At 33.3% G+C, this 18815-nt stretch overlaps 1 protein-coding gene and 1 long non-coding RNA gene across 2 annotated transcripts in view; one reads left to right on the forward strand and one right to left on the reverse strand.

Annotated features, from left to right (window-relative positions):
* LOC150094478 (neuroligin-4, X-linked-like) overlaps positions 1 to 18815 on the forward strand; it is a 386118-nt gene that overhangs the window by 237421 nt on the left and 129882 nt on the right. The gene's annotated exons all lie outside the window — the stretch shown is intronic.
* Positions 7217 to 18815, reverse strand: part of LOC150094479 (uncharacterized) — a 65293-nt gene continuing 53694 nt past the window's right edge. The window contains exon 3 of the long non-coding RNA XR_016550258.1: positions 7217 to 7321. This is a non-coding gene — a long non-coding RNA (uncharacterized LOC150094479). The remainder of the gene's footprint in view (positions 7322 to 18815) is intronic.

Raw genomic sequence — 18815 nt, forward strand, 5'->3', positions numbered from 1 at the left:
TTCTCAGCTTTTTGTTTAGGGCTTCTGTTAAAGTCCATGTTTCTCCTCCATATGTTAGGACAGGAAGTATGCATTGGTCGAAAACTTTCCTTTTAAGACTCAGGGATGTCACTTCTGAATATGTCTCTCATTTTCCCATAAGCCATCCATCTTCGCTCAATCTCTTTTCTTTGGCACTCCTCAAAGGATAACAATTGGCCCAAATATACATATGAAGTAACTTGTTATATTTCATGATTTTCAACTTTAATAGTTCTATGGTTTATGTATTTATTCATCATTATTTTTGTTTTTTCTCTATTTTTAATCCAATTTAACAGCTCTTATTGTCTATTAAAAGCAAACATTCCAGTATCTAACAACAAAAGTAACACATTATTGCCCATGCAAGTGACTGTCAAAGTTTAAAATATATACTGCGTATACAGTATCGCTTTATTTTGGACATTTGAAGAATTCTTTGGCTCGTTTTGCAGTAAAAATGAATGCTGTTTTTAATGAACTTTAATGATAACTACTTATGCTCCAGCTGTTGTATTAAGACTTAGCTTAAATTCTACTGTAGCCTGAAAAGTTATTTCTGTTACTGAAAATTTCCATTACTTAGTGGCTGTTAGAGAAAAAAAACGCTTCCTAATCGACGAACCACACGATGAATGTACATAAACGTTAGTCGACAAAAACAATTTGCAATTCTAAATCCGCTTAAATTCGATCATCTGAAAGAATGTTAAGAATACGTTAACACGTCTTGCAAAAGACTGCTTAAGACTAAAATGCGTACGTATTTACCACAAAGCAACCGTTTTTCAGTGTGCAGTGTAAACTTAACATACATAATTGTATCTTATAAATTAAATGTGAAAAACCGCATTGCTGTTTGCTAATAGTTTCAAGTCAATACACGCAAAAACTCCAACCCGAAAACATGGCAAAAACAATATGGGATCATGATCCCATCTCATTTGTTGAGAATGTTAAAAAGACAGAAGGTAAATTGATTAAATAATAATGTTACTAATACCAGCTGGTTATCAGTCATCTGGCATTGTTCGGCTTATGCCTTGACCCTTATCAAACACCTTCCGTTTTCAAACAAATTATCCAAACATTATTTTTCTCATCTAAAACTGATGTAAATTTATTCAACAAAATGTTGGGCAATGTTAACGTGCTATATCCTAACAGTTACCTCATATATCAGTAATGCTACACTATATATAGACTATATATATAACACTATATATCAAAATAATGTCTGGAATTTATTCATATCGAATTTCACTTAATTTTGTATTTAGTATCTAAAATTTGTATAAATCACATTAAGAGTTCAGTATCAATTTCAAAATCACCTTCTGGATGTTTTAAATACAATCAAGTAATCCACATCCCAGGAAACAGTTAATTTAGATTACCCAATTAGTTACAATACTAGGAGAATAAGCTTGGTATCAGCTAGACGCAACTATATCTGAATTTCTCAAAAATTGATTATATTCACGTGACTCCCTTCTTGAAGCTTAATATGCACTTAAACATGATTGATCATAAGTAACACTTATATGAAACGAAATTAATAAATACTTCGTTACTAAACAAAGAAAAATCCGTTATTTTTAAATTAATCACAAACAGGAAGGACTGGAAACTTACTCTGCATTTATTATTGTATTTATTTTGAAGTAGGCCAGGTGTAAATAATCGCAAGCGACAATACCGAGAATAAACAAAACCTCTTAAATAAGCAACAGTTATGGTCTCGCACACAGTAATCAAAATCAGCCATCCCAAAATTCATGCCACAATGGTATTCGAATTCACGGATGGTAATCTGGAGTGCGGACATGCAGCTCATTTGGCCATCCACGATGGCAAACCAAAACAGCGACAAAACATAAGTATATACTATTTTTTTTTTTTTGAAAACTAATGTGCTCTCCTTAACTGAAGAACGTTACAGCAATTTTGATCATAAAAGGTTATTGCAGTGTTACTTGTATAACAAGTGCCCATTTTGGTCATAAACGGCTCTCATTATTGAAGAGTTGTCGTTTTCTCAACTAGAACCTTTTCATACCAAATACTCTAAGAAAATTTCAACAACACGTATTTAATTAAAAAAAGTAAATTTATTCATCAAAAATTTCACGATATTTTCTAAGTGTATCAATACGAAGTGTTGATAAACTTAGTATTGATTCTATCAATACTATAGAAAAATGTAAAGAATAAACTGAGAAGGAATCTTAAATTACAGTAGCATTATCATCATCACGAACAATGGGCTCACTGCCCGTTGATGTGTGATGCCTGTTTCACTATCTTTTTCCACCTTTCTTTGTCCAGTGCACAGTGTCGCAGTTTTTGTACACTCATTCCACACCAGTCTTTTATATCGTCTATCCATTCTCTGTATGGTCTACCTCTTCTGTTTAAACCATCCAAAATACCAAACAAATGTCTATCTTCCGGTCGTCACTCATTCTACAGATGTGTCCAAATAATTGCAGCTTCCGTTTTATAATCTTCTGCATTAGATTCTGTTTTGGTTGTATCTTCTGATAGAGCTCTTCATTGGTGATTTTCTGTACCCATCATATTCTTAGAATCTTCCTGTAACAAGTTCTTTCAAATGCCAAAATTCTTTTTCTTGATTCCTTATTTATTACCCACGTTTCAGATCCGTACACAACACCGCTGAAGATGCATGTTTCCAGTACTCTTAGTTTTGTTTGCAGACTGATCACTTTACTTTTCCAGATGTTATCCATGGCCTTCAGATTTTTCTTCTCTTTGCCATCCTGATCTTTATTTCTTTTTTACAATCCAAGTCATATGTCAGTTTACTTCCCAAATATGTGAATTGTTCTACATTTTCTATATCAGCTACATCCACTTGTATCTTTTGTTTCATGTTCTTCTCACTAAATACTACAGTCTGTTTTTTCCAAGTTCATAACAAGTCCAAATCTCTTCCCTTCCTCACTTAACAGTTTCAGTGTTTTTTGTAGTTCTCTTTCGTCTTCTTCAATAATAACAATGTCATCTGCAAATCTCAGATTGTTAATAATCATTCAGTGTACAGATATTCCTTTGGCATCTTCCTTCAATTTGTCCATTGCTCTTTCTAAATGTTCGATGAAAATGCTTGGTAATTGGGTCTCCCAGTCTAGTACCTCTGCTTGTTTTAAACCATTTCCCCAAATCATCACCTATTCTACTGCTGCAACTGCATTCTAATAAACATCTTTTAATATAGCTATTAATTTTTTTTATATCAATTCCATAGGATTCCAGAACTGCTAATGTCACTTTCTGATCAATACTGTCAAATGCTTTCTGAAAGTAGCATTATGAAAATGGCTAAATCTTTAAAAAGGTTAATTTATCACCATTTATCCGTAATCAGTCAAAAATAAGGCTCCTCTAACTACATGAAAATCGTCATATATGCATGGTATGCCTGTCACAAATCAGTCGAGACGGTTAGTAATCTGCAAACCAGATCTACTCATCCTAACCCACAACTAACGAACTTAAATTACTACACCTAATTTTTTAAATTACATTTACATCTAATTATTACATTTCCTAATTTTAAGACAAACACATTCATGAATATTTGAAGCATACTTATTATCACTATTGCAGAAAAGAATAAATAATTTAAGAATCTTACTCTATTTACATATTCTCTTCGTGTCTGATCACACACAAGGCCGAAATCAGTCTTCTCCAATTTTTAATTAATTCTTCCTTCCAGCTATCCTTTTGTCAATCTGTATCAAATTAATTCAAAACCTTCTCCTTTTCTCCTTCTGGAATCCATGTCAAAGATACCCTTGGAATGTCTCCGTTGTTCATATTTCGCTGGTGATACTTGTTGACTCCTTGTCTTTAGTAAATATAGTTTGACATTGACGTCCAACAATTTTATTTTGGTATAATTCTGGAATGATATTCTTAGTGTTATTCCAAGTGAAATCATCAAGGGACTGAAGCAGCATAATTTTTGATTTAAAGGATTTTTTTTATCCTATACTTCAAGTGGAATGTTTTTATTTTTTCTAGCATCGTAATAATTATGGCGTCTATTTTTATTCAACCCATCCACAGAATTTTGAACTTTGGAGGTTAAATTAATCAACTTGTCTAGATTGTCCAAGACTGATTTTACTGTTGTACTATTTACAATTATAATTCAGATGAGTACCTTCGATTAGATGTTTGATTCTGTGTGTGTTTTAAGTTTTGCATTCACTTTTTCCTCTCCCACTGGCGGTTGTTTTCGTATGGCGCACTACTCATGAACCAAAAAATATTCACGAGAAATGGATGTACAGTACTAAATACGCTGAAGGATAACAAAAACTGATATTGCAAGTTTCTTAATTTTCAAAAGTCTGTCTATACTGAAAGGATGAATAGCACGATGAGATTAATTTTGATTTAGAGCTACCCATTAAGTACCTCAAAAACTTCAATCCATCACAAACATATCATTACATGTTTTGTAATTTTAAGTCAATGTTTTCATATAAGAAACCCTTTAATGAACCTAATTTTGGGAACACCTTTCCACTACATCTATAAATGAAAGACAAGAATTCCGACTTATCGAATTCAATGTAGCGCTTACTGGGTTATGTAAAAATATGGAAAACCTGAACAATTGAAAGTAAAACGCAGGTTGCCACAATCAGAAAACGCAAATAAGAAATCAAAATGTACACATCATGAGCAGTAAAATGACTGCACAATATCGGAAATTGGAAAATCTGGAAATTAGTTGTGATAATTTTCAAACCTTCTGAAATTGCAAAAATTCTGTTGATCATTCGAATAAAAATGTCGACATAATTAATAGGATACCAGGAAAAATCAGAAAACATGTGTTTGATTCCACCTCAAAGATGTGGTAATAAAATCACTCATCAAAACAGAAAATTATGTGGCTCCCATTGAATATTTAATTTACTGATTTCACTTAGAATGACCATATATTAATCTTCTAAAAGAAATATCTGCATTTGTTAGTTTGTCATATCCTTATTAGTTATCCGATATTAACATTAGCTGCGAGGAAGTGAAATTCGTACTACTCCTACTGCATGTAGGTCAGTTTTAGTTTTATTTTAATATGTTCAAGTTAAGAACTTTTGTTCTATTCAGATCTTTCGGGTCCAACTTTTTCAGTTATTTTATACAATGCTTCTGATTTTGCTCATAATATCAGTGTTTTCATGATAATACTGTCTCTTGTCTGCATTACCTAGATTTTCCAACAGTAATACTGTATTCTATTTTATTCCTCTACTTATACCTTTTTTTTTAAATCATGCAATCAATGACGATGTTCAAAAGTAGTCCAGTCATTAAGCAAATGTCTCGAACCAGTCATCATCTGAACCTCTCTATTAACAATCTAACAGATAAGCTTAGATGTTGACAGTTATTCATAACTTAAGTTTTTAACGGTATTAACACCACCAAACAATTTAATCAAAAGATGTTTTATTAACTGCTTATATTTCGCTGAATTTCAAATCAGCATCAGCAGAGCACAACACACTTGTACACGCGACAGTGACTAAGTAAAACAATAAAATTGCAGTGTACAAAGGAACCAAGGTTCTATTTATGGCGCCCTCTAATGTTGAAAAACAATCATTGCAGCTATGTGGGAGTTGCTCTTAGGATGACAGTCTCCCAGATTTTTGGCAAATTAATGCAACCATACTTGTTCAGGTTAAGAGACTTCTTCAAAGCCATTGCTGATTCAAAAAATAATCTTTCAGATCTGTAACCACTCCTAAATAGCACATTTGTTTTCTTCCATCTAATCCTGTGTGAAGGAGTACCCAAAGCGTGGTCTGCCAGTCCCTTTATATTTTTCGATCTCATTTTTAAACCTATTTATCAAAATTTAAAAGAATAGTTTTACTGACATACTAATTTCCCGCCATCTTTCATATTTAGTGAGATCTTTCTTTGGAATTCTGATCATTTTTATCACAGCTTCTTTTCAATTGAGTGAATCTTTAATCTCTAGCGCCTTATCAAATATCACTTACAAATTTATCAGGAGTAATTTCTCTAGTTTTCTTAAACATTTCGGTCTCGGTATTATCATTGCCAGATGCCTTTTCACATTTAAAATTTTCTACTACGATCATTATTTCATTTCCAATATTTTATTTAAATCTCTACTTATAGAAGGTAGTTTCATTATTGAACTTCTGTTTCGCATTTTAAAAAAATGTTTTGCATTTAGAATTTCTTAGTGCTCTATCTCGCTTTCTCTTTCTCACAACAATTTTATTCTCTTCGGTTAGTAGCACACAACACCATTTATAAAAATGGTAAAAAATGTACGAAGTTTCCCCTTAGAAATCGAGAACAATTATCAGTGGATATAACAACTGAAGTTAAGCTGTTTTCGGATGTTGAGTGATTATGTTAAACTTAATAAATGCAATAATATAAACGCGTTGCATAAATTGTCAGGAGGAATGCAGCCGGTCATGGGTATGCAATATTTCAAAGATAAAAAATCTGTTACAAAATTTAAACCTAGAAATCGAACTGCAATAGAAGATACTAGTCCGAAATTCTTATATTTGGTGGATGATTTGTTTTCTACCTAATCCAGATAGACAACAGGAAGAATATAGCTGCCATCTTACTAAATTACAAAAAGCGAAATAAAACTTAATATACACGCGATAAAACAATTTCCCGAATAAGTGTTTCCAAAAGGATAAATCTTTCCTAAAACTCAAAATTTTCTCAGTTATGCTTGCGTAAGTGAGAAAAAGCTAATTAAAACTGAAGGGGAAAACAGCTAAGAAAACATGGATATAGGACAAATATAGGTATTCAGAGAAAAACTTATCTGACGTTTATATTATCAAATTTGACTCTCTCATCATCTCCTCTATGAAAATAAAGCAATAAAATCTACTTCTTTAAACTAGATGTAAACAATGACAATATCACTGCTGTATTTACAATCTACAAGAACCACCTAAGACACTGCAGAATTTAAGCAAATTGTGGATAGGGATTAAATAAATTTTTTTTTTTTCATTTTTGAATAGCTGAGATGAATTGCATATCATTTAAGCAAAACATCAACTTGGTTTCTTAACTTACCTTCAGTTGAGAAATATCCGTAAAGGCGGTTCCGCGTGATTTCCAAGGTCTTCAAAGAAAGAGTATTGTTGATACCTAGTGAGCGATGAAAGCACCTTCCAGAGAACAGAGACACATGGATTAAGAGACTAGTAGGAGGGGCTTCACTGTGTTAGCAGTTGACCTGTAAATGGATGATGTTATTTGTGTTATTGTAGACTTAGCAGAATGGGAAAAAATGATGGATGTCAGTTTTGTTCAACAATACTCATGGAAGAATCCGTAGAACAAAACAACGTGGAAAAATTGAGCTAGCTTTTGGAGACATTCAGACAGTTGTCGTCAGTTAATCAAAATGACCTCATTAACAGTATCTAGGTTTTGGCGTCCTATCCCAGATGTCAGAACTGTTCTTCTAAGCAGATTATAGTTTTCCCATGTTAAAATGCAACTTTCCAAATGATAAACCCTGCTACCTCGGTGAGACCCATTATTAAGTAAATGGATGTATAAACTGATAACCAAGTAGGACACATTAGGCATAGTTTTTTTTTTCAGTTCATGGTATGAAACTATGAAATCTCCTGCGAGTATTCAATAGTGCTTAATCAAATTAATTACTCTAAAGAACTTTATATTAAAGTATTATATATAACTTCTTACGGAATGCAATCTGTGTGTAGGATGTTATCTACTAAAAGTAACATTTAAGTGAATAAACCAACTAAATATATAAGCAGATAATATGTAAAGATCTATCTGGGGAGGTAGACAGCTGAATATTTTTTTATGGATCAGAGAAAGAAATCCGGCAAATTATTGCTCTAGTAGTGTTGTTTTGTTCGGTAATTTTTTTTCGTCCTCTTGTTTCGCCATTACTCGCACCTACTACACTGGTGTCTATCTTACCGTCTAGAATTTTATAAGCTCATATGCACTTTATTCCTAAAATGATTGCAAATCTTTCCCATTAAATTTCCGTCTAACTGATCGTATTCTGGTCTCGTCAAAATTTGGATTATAGAGACTATAGAGAATTCATTGGAATTAAAATCCCAATAGTGTTCATTTTAGAGATTTATGTATTTGTCATGCGCTAAAGTGAATATCATTTTAATCTGAACCATTTCCTATAGCTTGGAAAAATATCCTATACAATAGTACTAATTTCTTCATCTGCAAAATATTATATATGTGTTTAATGGTGTACTGGCAATTATCTAAAGATTACCTGGAAAATTAAGAAATCTCACACCAAGATTTTTGTCGAACGCTATGGAGCTGAATCTGAAACAAGGAAGGCCGATTTGTGGCCCGCTGCAAATACCAGAGAACTTCAGCGGGTTAAACATAAAAATTATGATTTACAACATTATTCACGCTTACAAGAATCAGAGTGTAGAGCGCTACAACCTTTTATAGCGTGTATAAGAAGCTTTTTGAGTATTACATTGAGATCGGCATTGGGTAAAAAAAAGTTACCCAATGCCGATTGAGTTACCCAACTCAAGGCAACAAAAATTGAATAGAAATACTACCTGTCCTCTCCTTGTGGTCGTGTAAGATCTGTTTGTCTCGTATTAATTATGAAATGCTGTTATTAAGAAATTAATTCACTGCTGGCAACAGTGAATATCTGCTGGAAAGTTAAGAAAAATAAAACCTTCATAAACTTGAAGTTTATATGAAAACATTTAAACCGTACCATCAATCTTAGTATTAAGGAACACACTCAGTATTCAATGTTCAGTATAAGAAGTTTAACTTAGAATTATCGCCAAACTGCTATGTGATGAGAGATAATGCATTAGTGGAATATATAACTCCATGAGATGGATTGCTCTGCTTTGAGGAAAGAGATTCTGGAGAAGCAGAACTTCTTTCTCCACATAGCCTCACTTATTAGAAAAATATCAAAATATTCTTTCTAGAATATTCCTGTAACCGAGGAATCTGTTACGAACTATGATTGAGTCTTTAAATTTAATTAGAAAATTCGTTTACAGGAAATAACACAAATATTAAATAACGTGCATTTCCATTTAGAGAATTTGATAACTGCTAAACCTAAATTTAATATTTGAATCTCTTTTTATGTTTTCTGCTGAAACCCGAAAGAAAATTTCTGTACCAGCCATTTCTAAAATTATGGAAAAATATAATTTCGTCATAAGTTATTATTACATATAAATCATAGGAATATCGCATTATAAACGAAAATCTAATCTCAAAAAAGGGAGAAAAAAGCTATACTTTAACAGAATGTTGCCATCTTAAATTTCCAAACAGTTTTATCCTCTTGAGATATTTACGCCATACATGCACAAGTCCAATACTCACGATGCCTATAAATAATACTTAAGATGAAGTTTACTATGTATTATGCACAGGAGAATGTTTTCAGAAGCTTTCAAATATTCTAAATTGACTAGAAATCGCGAATCCCCTATACGTGACCTCACTGAATAAAGACCGAGACGTAAAGACAAGTTTGTTTAGCGTAATTGAACGGCACTGTCGATAGTAAAGAGCAAAGGTCAACAGAAGTCTACGACAGCATTTAGAGGACAATTTAAGAAACTACTTTACCGATTTCTGCAAGACTGCAACAGTAAGGGCAAGATCGATTTTTCTTGTTTAGGAATTACTAAAATCGTTTTTTTTTTTTTTTTTTTTGTCAATGTGCTTCTGAGATAGCACTATCTCGAGTATTTCTAGAAAGGATTATCCTAGAGGAAAAACGGAAAATACGCATCGCTGTCGTTTAAAGAATATCTCGAAAAGAAATGAGAATATTTTGTAGTTTCCATTTTCATTCAAATCGAATATACCATCGCATGACATATTATAACCGTCAAGTTAATGGTTGCTTATGAAATGATTCTTATAAAAATGCCCGTTGCTTAGTTAATATAAATATATTATTTTGAATGCTGTAAACGACATTGTGGAACAACATAATTTTGGCGTAGTTTTTAAATTGAAAAGAAAGAGGATGTACACCACTAAGTGATTGCAGTTCTTTCACGGTGTACAATATGTAGACAAAAACTCATGGTTCAGTTTAATACTTTTTACCATTACTCCATACCATTTCATATGGCAGTAATGTGTACTGTTGTCTGATGCATGAAAATATCGCACTCGTTGAATCAATGTACTTTTAGATATTTCGCTTCATCTGGATTATGCCCATCTTGAACCGTCAGGGCGCCTTACTGTAACCGTTATTGGTAATATCCTGTGCTTGCTCTAAAAAAGGCTTAACTTGACTCAGTAGATCTCGTGAAGTTTGACCCTACTCCAAGTGCCCTTTGGAAAAATCGAAACCTGCTGAGCGTGCTTCATTTACTTTCAATCGATGTAATTCGCTTTTTTGGAGTGATACTTCGTACGCATAAAAACATTAGCTTGTCTCTTGGAGCGACAAAACCAATTGTCCCAAAGTAATGCTCATAAGAGAAAAGTAGTTGTTTCCGCAGATCAATTTACTACTTTTTTTTTTCATTTCATTCTTTGTTACAGAAAATTGTTGGAATTTCAACATAATTTACTGTTTATAATTTGCTCATTTGTGTTTTAAAATATACAGTTTGTTACGTATATGGCCATTGAAAGGATCATTTAATGACATAGAAATGACATTTTTATGATTAAAATACTTAATATCAGATCACTAACACTTTGCTAGGAGATTACTAAAAATATGAATTATTAATACTGAACCGACTTAACGAATAGCATAGAAACATACATTATACAGAATGTTTTACCTGATTTTCTAGTCTGGTTGGCAGAGTGGATAGCATAATCCTTCCACCAAAGGAGAGTTAGTGCATTGCGGATTTTAATCCCACCGTGGGACTGGAACACACTATGGTGGGAGATTTTCATCGTCAGGTGAGAGAATGCCTCCTCCCTTTTTTGCAGGCCTGAAGTGGCTAGAAAAAGTTCTTTGTTTGGTCTTCAGAAAGGATCTGAATATGTAAGAAATGAATAAAATATAGAAACAAAAAATGAGCCCTACCAAGAGTACAAATTCACTATAGTTTACAACCTTCTAGTTTGAGTCAGATTTTAAAAAATAGTAATGGCAGTCAGAACATGAAATTGCAGTTCCCATTGTTAGTATAAATGAGCTGTATTAATACTTCCATATTAATTTAGAATTAACGCAGAAGCAAGATAAGATATGTGTGGGGGGTTCAGTTTCTGAGACTGGCTAACTCGGCTTCTGTTGAAAATTTCTGAAATATTGCGCTCTTCCTTGAATTAAGTTCTATTTCTCTCTAATACGAGAGCTTTCCAACGTTTTCTAATTCAGGGATTTACGAAGTAATTTTCTTCTTCTTGTAGCTTCCTCAATGAGAGGGTGCAGCACCATGTCCTTCAAGTTCTCTCTGTTGGTGGCTTTCCTTTTTGTTTCTGCAGAGCCGTGTGATCTTGTCCATGATCTTATATCTTCAAGCCATGTCCTTCGTCTTTGATCCTTCTGACCTCTTGATCCTTTTCCCATAATTTTTCCTTCTAAAACTGTTAGTATCCTCTGTCCTGCTGAACCTCTGCGTACATGTCCTGCCAATCATCTCATCTTTCTTTGGATCATTTCCTGTAATAAAGATCTGTGTTCTCATTCTCTGTAGGACATCTGTATTTGTCACATGTTCTGTCCATGTATGAGATTTTCAGAGTTCTCTTATTGTACCACATTTCTTGAATATCCCGGTCTCAATTCAAAATGTGAAAACTGCCCACATTAATGTTCTTATCATTCTTTTCTTTGTCCCGTAACCCACAGAACTTCTGAGCAGATCTATATTTTTCCAAAAGGCATATTTAGTTAAGGCTGTTCTTATTTTTATATCTTTATCTTGCTTTCCAACTTCAGTAAAGTAGGTGCATAAATATTTGTATTCTGTTGTATGTTCAATTTTCATATTGTTCATGAATATATCTGGCTCGGATCTGTTTTCTTCTGAAATTTTAATAAATTTGGTATTTTTTGCATTTATATGTAATTCAAATTCTTTACCTTCTTCAATTAGTAGCTGCAGTAGTTTGATTAATTTATTTCGGTTTTCTGCTATTAGAATAGTATCATCAGAGTGCCTAAGATTGTAATATTTTATACCATTGATACTAAATCCTATTTTTTGTTTTTCAATCTTTTTCATCACTGTCTCACTATAGATATTAAATAGATTTGGTGAAAGGATACAGCTTTGTCTAACTCCTCTTTTTATTTTAACTACAGAAGCCTCAAAGTTAAACAGCTACATTTTCTGTTCATTTTTATAATCTTAAGCACATGGTCTTCTATGTCTAATTTATCTAATACATTAAATATTTTATTATGTTTTACCAGATCAAAGCCCTTCTGAAAGTCTATGAAGCATATGTAAATGTTCCTGCTTCTTTCAAGTGATCTTTCTATTAGTATTTTAGTTCCGGGATAGCATTAATGGTTCCCATTCCTCTTCTGAAATCTTTCTGTTGTTCACTCAATTCACCGATTATGGTTCTTTCAATTTATTTGTTAACAATGCTTAAAATAATTTTAGATGCACGGGATATTTTGGTTCACAGTTCTGTAATCTTCGTAATTTCGTACATTATTTTTCTTTAGAATTGGTATGCAGAGAGATGTAAAAACTTCAGATAATTCTATTGTTTTATAGCTGTCGTGAATGGATTTCACTAAATAGTTATTATTGCCACTCAAAGCTTTCAGCAGCTCAGCCGGGATATTATCGCACTCAGGGGATTTATTATTAGGAAGATTCTTAATTACATGTTCTATCTCCTTTCTTGTAGGTAGAGTGGTATCTGTTGTTAAGTTTAACTTAAGATGTCGTGAATCATCTAACATGTTACCATTATCATCATCATAGAGATCTGATAAGTACTCCACCCATCTTCCATTTATCTTTTTCTTATCAATGAATATGTTTCCATCTTTGTCCTTGATGTTAGTAGACTAGGTACGTCTTGCGTTTCCATTAAGCTCTTTCACTTTCAGGATGCTTTTCTGGGGTTTTGTTCCTATTTTGTAATTCTTCTATCTCCGTGCACAGCCTATTTATCCAGTTTTCTTTTATCCATGCTCTTCTTTCATCGGTAAGGTTGATTTCTTCTTGTGTTCTCCATGGTTTTTTCTCTCTTCTTGTTTATTGATGTGGTTTTTAGCAGATGTTATGATAGCAGCTTGTAGTCTATTGCACGTAGACGGTTCATTTTCGTTTTGCAAACGTGTAAACAGCAGTTATGAAACATTTTATTAATTTTGATTATACTATTGGATTGTGTACCATCTGAAAATCCCATTTTAGGGGCTGGCTTCTTTTAATTTTTATTGTTTTCAGGCGAATATTCATCTTCATTAAGACAAGTCTATGATGAGATCCACATTCAGCACTTGGCATCACCTTTGAGTTCCGCATTCCATTGAAGTAATGTTTACTGACCACAATATAGTCTAATTGATTTTTGTATCTTCCATCTGGACTTTCCTATGTGTATCTTGCTGTTGGTTTTTGCTCAAAATAAGCATTAGTTATGATGAGACTGTGCATGTTACAATAATCAATATCTTTAGATTCAAACTTCACTAGAATTGCCATTACTTTGATTTTTTTATGACATGGATAATGGTTTTATTAGTTTTCTTCTCTACAATGAACGCTACACCTCTCCTTGATATTTCTCCACCTGACGTATATGCTTTATATACATTGCCATTTGGAAATTTCGACTCAAAGTCTGATGATCCTTTCCAAAACGTTTCCCTTATTCCTAGTATACTAATATTCAATCTCTCCATCTCTCTCATCACATTAGCCAATTTCCCACATTTATTCAATCCTCCTACATTCCAAATAGCAATATACAAGCAATTTCCGCGTCGAATTTCTTTGTAGCAATCACGGACTGACGACACCACAGGGACGGCTACATCACCCTGACACCATCGTTCCGGACATATTGAGACAACCAGGCTTTTTTCTTTCTGTTTAGACATGATGAAACATAGCGGCATTTTTTACGGAATGGGCCGCTAGAACCATCCAACCCCCAAAGTAGTGCTGCCGATCATCCCCCTCATCCACCACCGAGGGGACGCCCACGATGCGTCGTGACAATCCAGTGACCGGAAAGTGATTTAAAAAAACCAATTTCATAAAAGTAACAACGATTTCTCGAAATGTTAATGAATTTTAAAAGTAAACATATTACCATTTTATTGTTAATATCAGAACAAGGAAAATTTAAAATTTTATGCTTAACATATTTTTAGTGTTAAGAGAATATTAAACAATGTTGGCTTTTTTTTTTTAAGCCACAATTCCTTCCCTCGTGCATGTTGTGTGTGATACATCGAATTGGGAAGCCTGAATATGGCATCCATCGGTTAAGTTGCGCTTATACCTTTACTGATACGATTTCCTTCGTGGAATCGGATATGTTTAGAAATTTTCTAAAGGAAGAAAAAGTGGACAAATTTCAATTATACGAGCTCTTTTCTATGTTGTGGAAGGGAGATTTATTCCAAAGAATTATTGAAAATTTTCTCTTCTCCGTCAGTACGAGATTATTTCCCGGAAAGTAGAGAATAACGAAAGACAGTGCCGAAAGCGAATGAACGTTCATTCATGTTTTATGGCAGTATCGTGTTCCCAGTTCCGTCCTACTATATTAAACTCCCCGGCCATCATGGATATTGCTTTTTTCGTAGCTGTTATCTACTACTTGCGCGTAGTATCAACCTGTTGTGGCATATTTTGTTTCGTTCAAAAGAATTCACATGAAGTAATGCATTCTGCAATGAAGTATTAAATTATGATTTTAATGCATACGAAACTGTTAAGGTATAATCGATATGCAAATGAGTTTTTTTTAATTTTTTTTTAATAAACGAAATGCAAACAATATTTTCCTAATTCCAATACAGATATTCCAACTTTCTGAATATATTCTCCTAGCGGGAATATAAAACTGACTTTTCTCATTGCCAAATTTTATTGTTCAATTTAAGTAATCAGGAAGGATCAGAATTATGGTCAAGTTGAAGACAAAGAGCACAATATATGTCTATTAATAGCGCCTGTTTATAATGTATTGTTTATTGGAACAAACTAACGTCCCCGATGAGACCATCTAATTCATTTTAAGAAAACAAATCCACAGAAATGCTCCACAAATTCTAGACGAGACGAGACATGAAACCACATATTTCCAATTTGAGGCATCACTGTTATTTTCTGTGCGAAATGAATGCACGAAAATAGTGTAAAGATATTTTGAACTATTGAAATCTAAGAATGAAAACAAAATGCATTTTTCTTCACACATAGTGAGTATCGTATCACAAGAAGTGCAGCTTCAAAAATGCTGCTCTTATGAAAACAAAGTGACTACTGACTTCCTTTTCAGCATTATTATTCATTTAGATTATTTTGTTACAATATGGAATGCGGCTTGAAGTTTACATTTCTCTGAAAATAGAGAATTATCCAAAACATGGGATATAAATGGATAGTGTAATATTCAAGTAATTTAATTCCTTACGATTATAAAAGCCTATCGTGAATATTAAAAATAGTCCACAATCAATGTTCCTTTCTAAGCTCTGCGTATGCACAATGGTTAAGAGAACACACATGCCTAGAAAATGAACGCCATTTTTTTTTCTTTTTGCTTTCTGAATTTGATTTATTGATTTTTTTAAAGTATTATAAAAAAACGAATTATAAGAGAAATCATATTCGTCATTTATTTTATTTAATAAATTCTCCAATGTCACACAATATTACTAACCTTGTCTAGTTTAATACACTAATTAGTTACTTTTAGCCTGGAGTGTGTAAACTGACACTGACGTCAGCTAGTTGTAAAGATGAAATGTTCTAAACTATTTAGAACTATCTAGACAGCAGTCACTTGAACTCGTGCAAACGGTGGTAGTTTTTTTAGCAGCTGTGCAGTTTAAAGCTAATTACTGTAATTTAGTGCTCACAATTTTAAAAGTTTATAGCTAGACGGAAAACGGCAATATTGATATGAAAAATATTATATCAGCGCATTCACACTAAGTCCGACAACAGAAAATTGAGCAGAACGTATTTCGCATGTGAACATGGGCCGGCAAAAATTAGGTAGTCCGGATGACATTTTTTATAGAAAAATCGAGAACGTGGTGTGGATTTAAGCGCTGTTACTTTGCGCTATACCTGAATGAAAAACGAATGTTTTCATATTTTTCGACTACAGCATTCTTTTTTGTAATATGGCACGCTTCGAAAATTACGAAAGCTGAAATCGCTGTGGGAAATATATTATGCTCTATGAAGAAACTGTTAATATATTTGCAGCGTATATCTTTAGATCATGCTGCTAGAATGAACAAACTAAAATAATACTTCAACACATTCTGTATTTTTCTGACATTAATCTAATCTTTACCCCCATCTATGGCATTAACTTATACCCTGAAGAGTATAATCTTATAGAAAGTTAGATAACCGCCATTACGGAATTGGTGCTTAGAAATTACATATATTTCTTAATATTACTGTTATGCGAGAATAACTTTCTAGATAGATTTGCAATTAAGTCAAGCATTACATAATGCATCATATAATTTCCACAAAACATACCTTTCCGTATTTCTGTTAGTTCTGCATGCGCTCTTTCATGCCCCGCGCTAAGGTTATTCTCATGCGCAAATTTATGTCAATTCCATCTACAAAAAGTTCGGAAACTATCGTGCGACAAAGTTAAGTGTTACAATAATCAAAACATTATAGTAGTAGAGAACAAAAATCGAACATTTTCAAGTTACGTCGGTATCATCCAAGTGGACCGCATATTAAAAGAATTTTATCGTTCCCATCCCTATACAGGAATAACCAATGCTTTTACTAGATAAAGTCGAACATATGAAGATTAAAAATGAAAAAGTTAATGAATTGGAAACTAAATTACTTCAGATAAGTGCAGGCCTTATTTGCGAGTGAAAATCAACAGAGCAATAAGGAAAAACACTGTAAAAGTGTTTGTATGTCCTTATTGAGTCAATTCTGCAGATATTGGGCCAGTAGCTAATGTGAATTTTTCTTAGATGATACAGTAATTAAATATAATGTTTCGATGGTTGAAGTGTGGTCTGAACTCATAGAAATTACAGTAACTTGGCTACAGTTAGCGTGGACTGGATATTTGTTGTTCATTGTACCCTCAACCTGCCTAAATATGGGATGAGGAGATTGAACTCAAGTATCCTGCTGCGTTCGAACATGCTATTTTTCAACTCCAGGCTATAAAGCATGATAGTGATCTCACATGCCTAGTTAAAAATTATTTACCGATTAAGACATTAAAAAATATCCATCACTTGGAGACTAACCTTCAGCTTATAACTGAAAAGCGGAGCCTATCTATTCTGTGATTCAGGTCAATATTTTTAAGGTGAATTCCACCGGCGAACGGTTATCAGCCTACAGCACATTCGTGCCTTGAGCGGAATAAGCTAAATGATGCACAAAATTTGGGGAGACAAAGCAAGAACGATTTAACTATTAGCAGTGAATTCAGGCCTGCAAGGCGGTGTTATCATAATGGCCGATGATATGCATTACCACTTAAAGTAATCCATGTATACTTGGAGTGAAGATACACTATCCACTACGCCAGTCTGCCATTTGTGCCTACATCTTGACCGAGGAAATGAGAATGGCTCAACTGGTTTGATATGAATACATGATTACCATAATCTACGATTATAGTATCTACTGTAAACTTCTAAAGAATTATATCAAGCATATTTTTGTGTGTTAAAAAAACCTAAAGCACCTTATATTCATTTTACACACACACAAGATACGAAATGTTACACACAGATATATTCGCACTACGGATCTCTTGGAAACTGAGTCAAGGATTCCTTTAAATATAAGACTTTCAATGCGCCATAAAAGATGGAACTAACAGTACACATTGCGCGAACAAGAAAAATCCGTAATTAACTAATTCGATAGGTTTCACAGGCTTCTAGTCTCCTTTTTACTTACTGTGTACTGAAATGCTGTTTTAGGCTCTTTCGAGCCTAAAAACAGTATTTCTTCAGTTCAAAAATAAAAAAAAATGACCACTCACAGATAATATTAGTTTTCTACATACGCACATCAAAATTTCCATGCCGGTAAAATTAAGTTTGTTTAATCAGAAATTTCATTAGAAATGTCGAATTTACATCATACTATTAACACACTTCAAGTGGTAGAATTAAGTAGCCACTTGAAAACGCCTGATTTGTGCGTATGATAATACTCATTATCCAAATTCATGTTCATACACGGAGATTACATATTACGGACAGTAATAAATACTAGCGTTCGAAGTCGGTTTTATGTTTGTTAAGAAGAAAAGCAGAGCACGGTAGTGTGCACTGGTTTCCATCTTAACGTAAAACCACAGCCCCTGGAAGATACGTATTGATGTAAAAACGAAAAGTAACAGTAGGTGATTCACGCACTCCGTATCGCCAGTATGATCGAAAGACATAAGTAAGACGTGATTCACCACCCATACTGTCGGTATTTTATGTATTTGTATAGCATGTGTAGTAGTGGTTGGTTCAGCCTGGTGCATCAAATTCCCTGTAACTTCTAATAAAGTTCTTC

The sequence above is a fragment of the Typopeltis vanoorti genome, chromosome 22 (assembly GCF_054136105.1).
Source record: "Typopeltis vanoorti isolate ZY-2024b chromosome 22, IOZ_Tvanoo_1.0, whole genome shotgun sequence".
Lineage (NCBI taxonomy): Eukaryota > Metazoa > Arthropoda > Arachnida > Uropygi > Thelyphonidae > Typopeltis > Typopeltis vanoorti.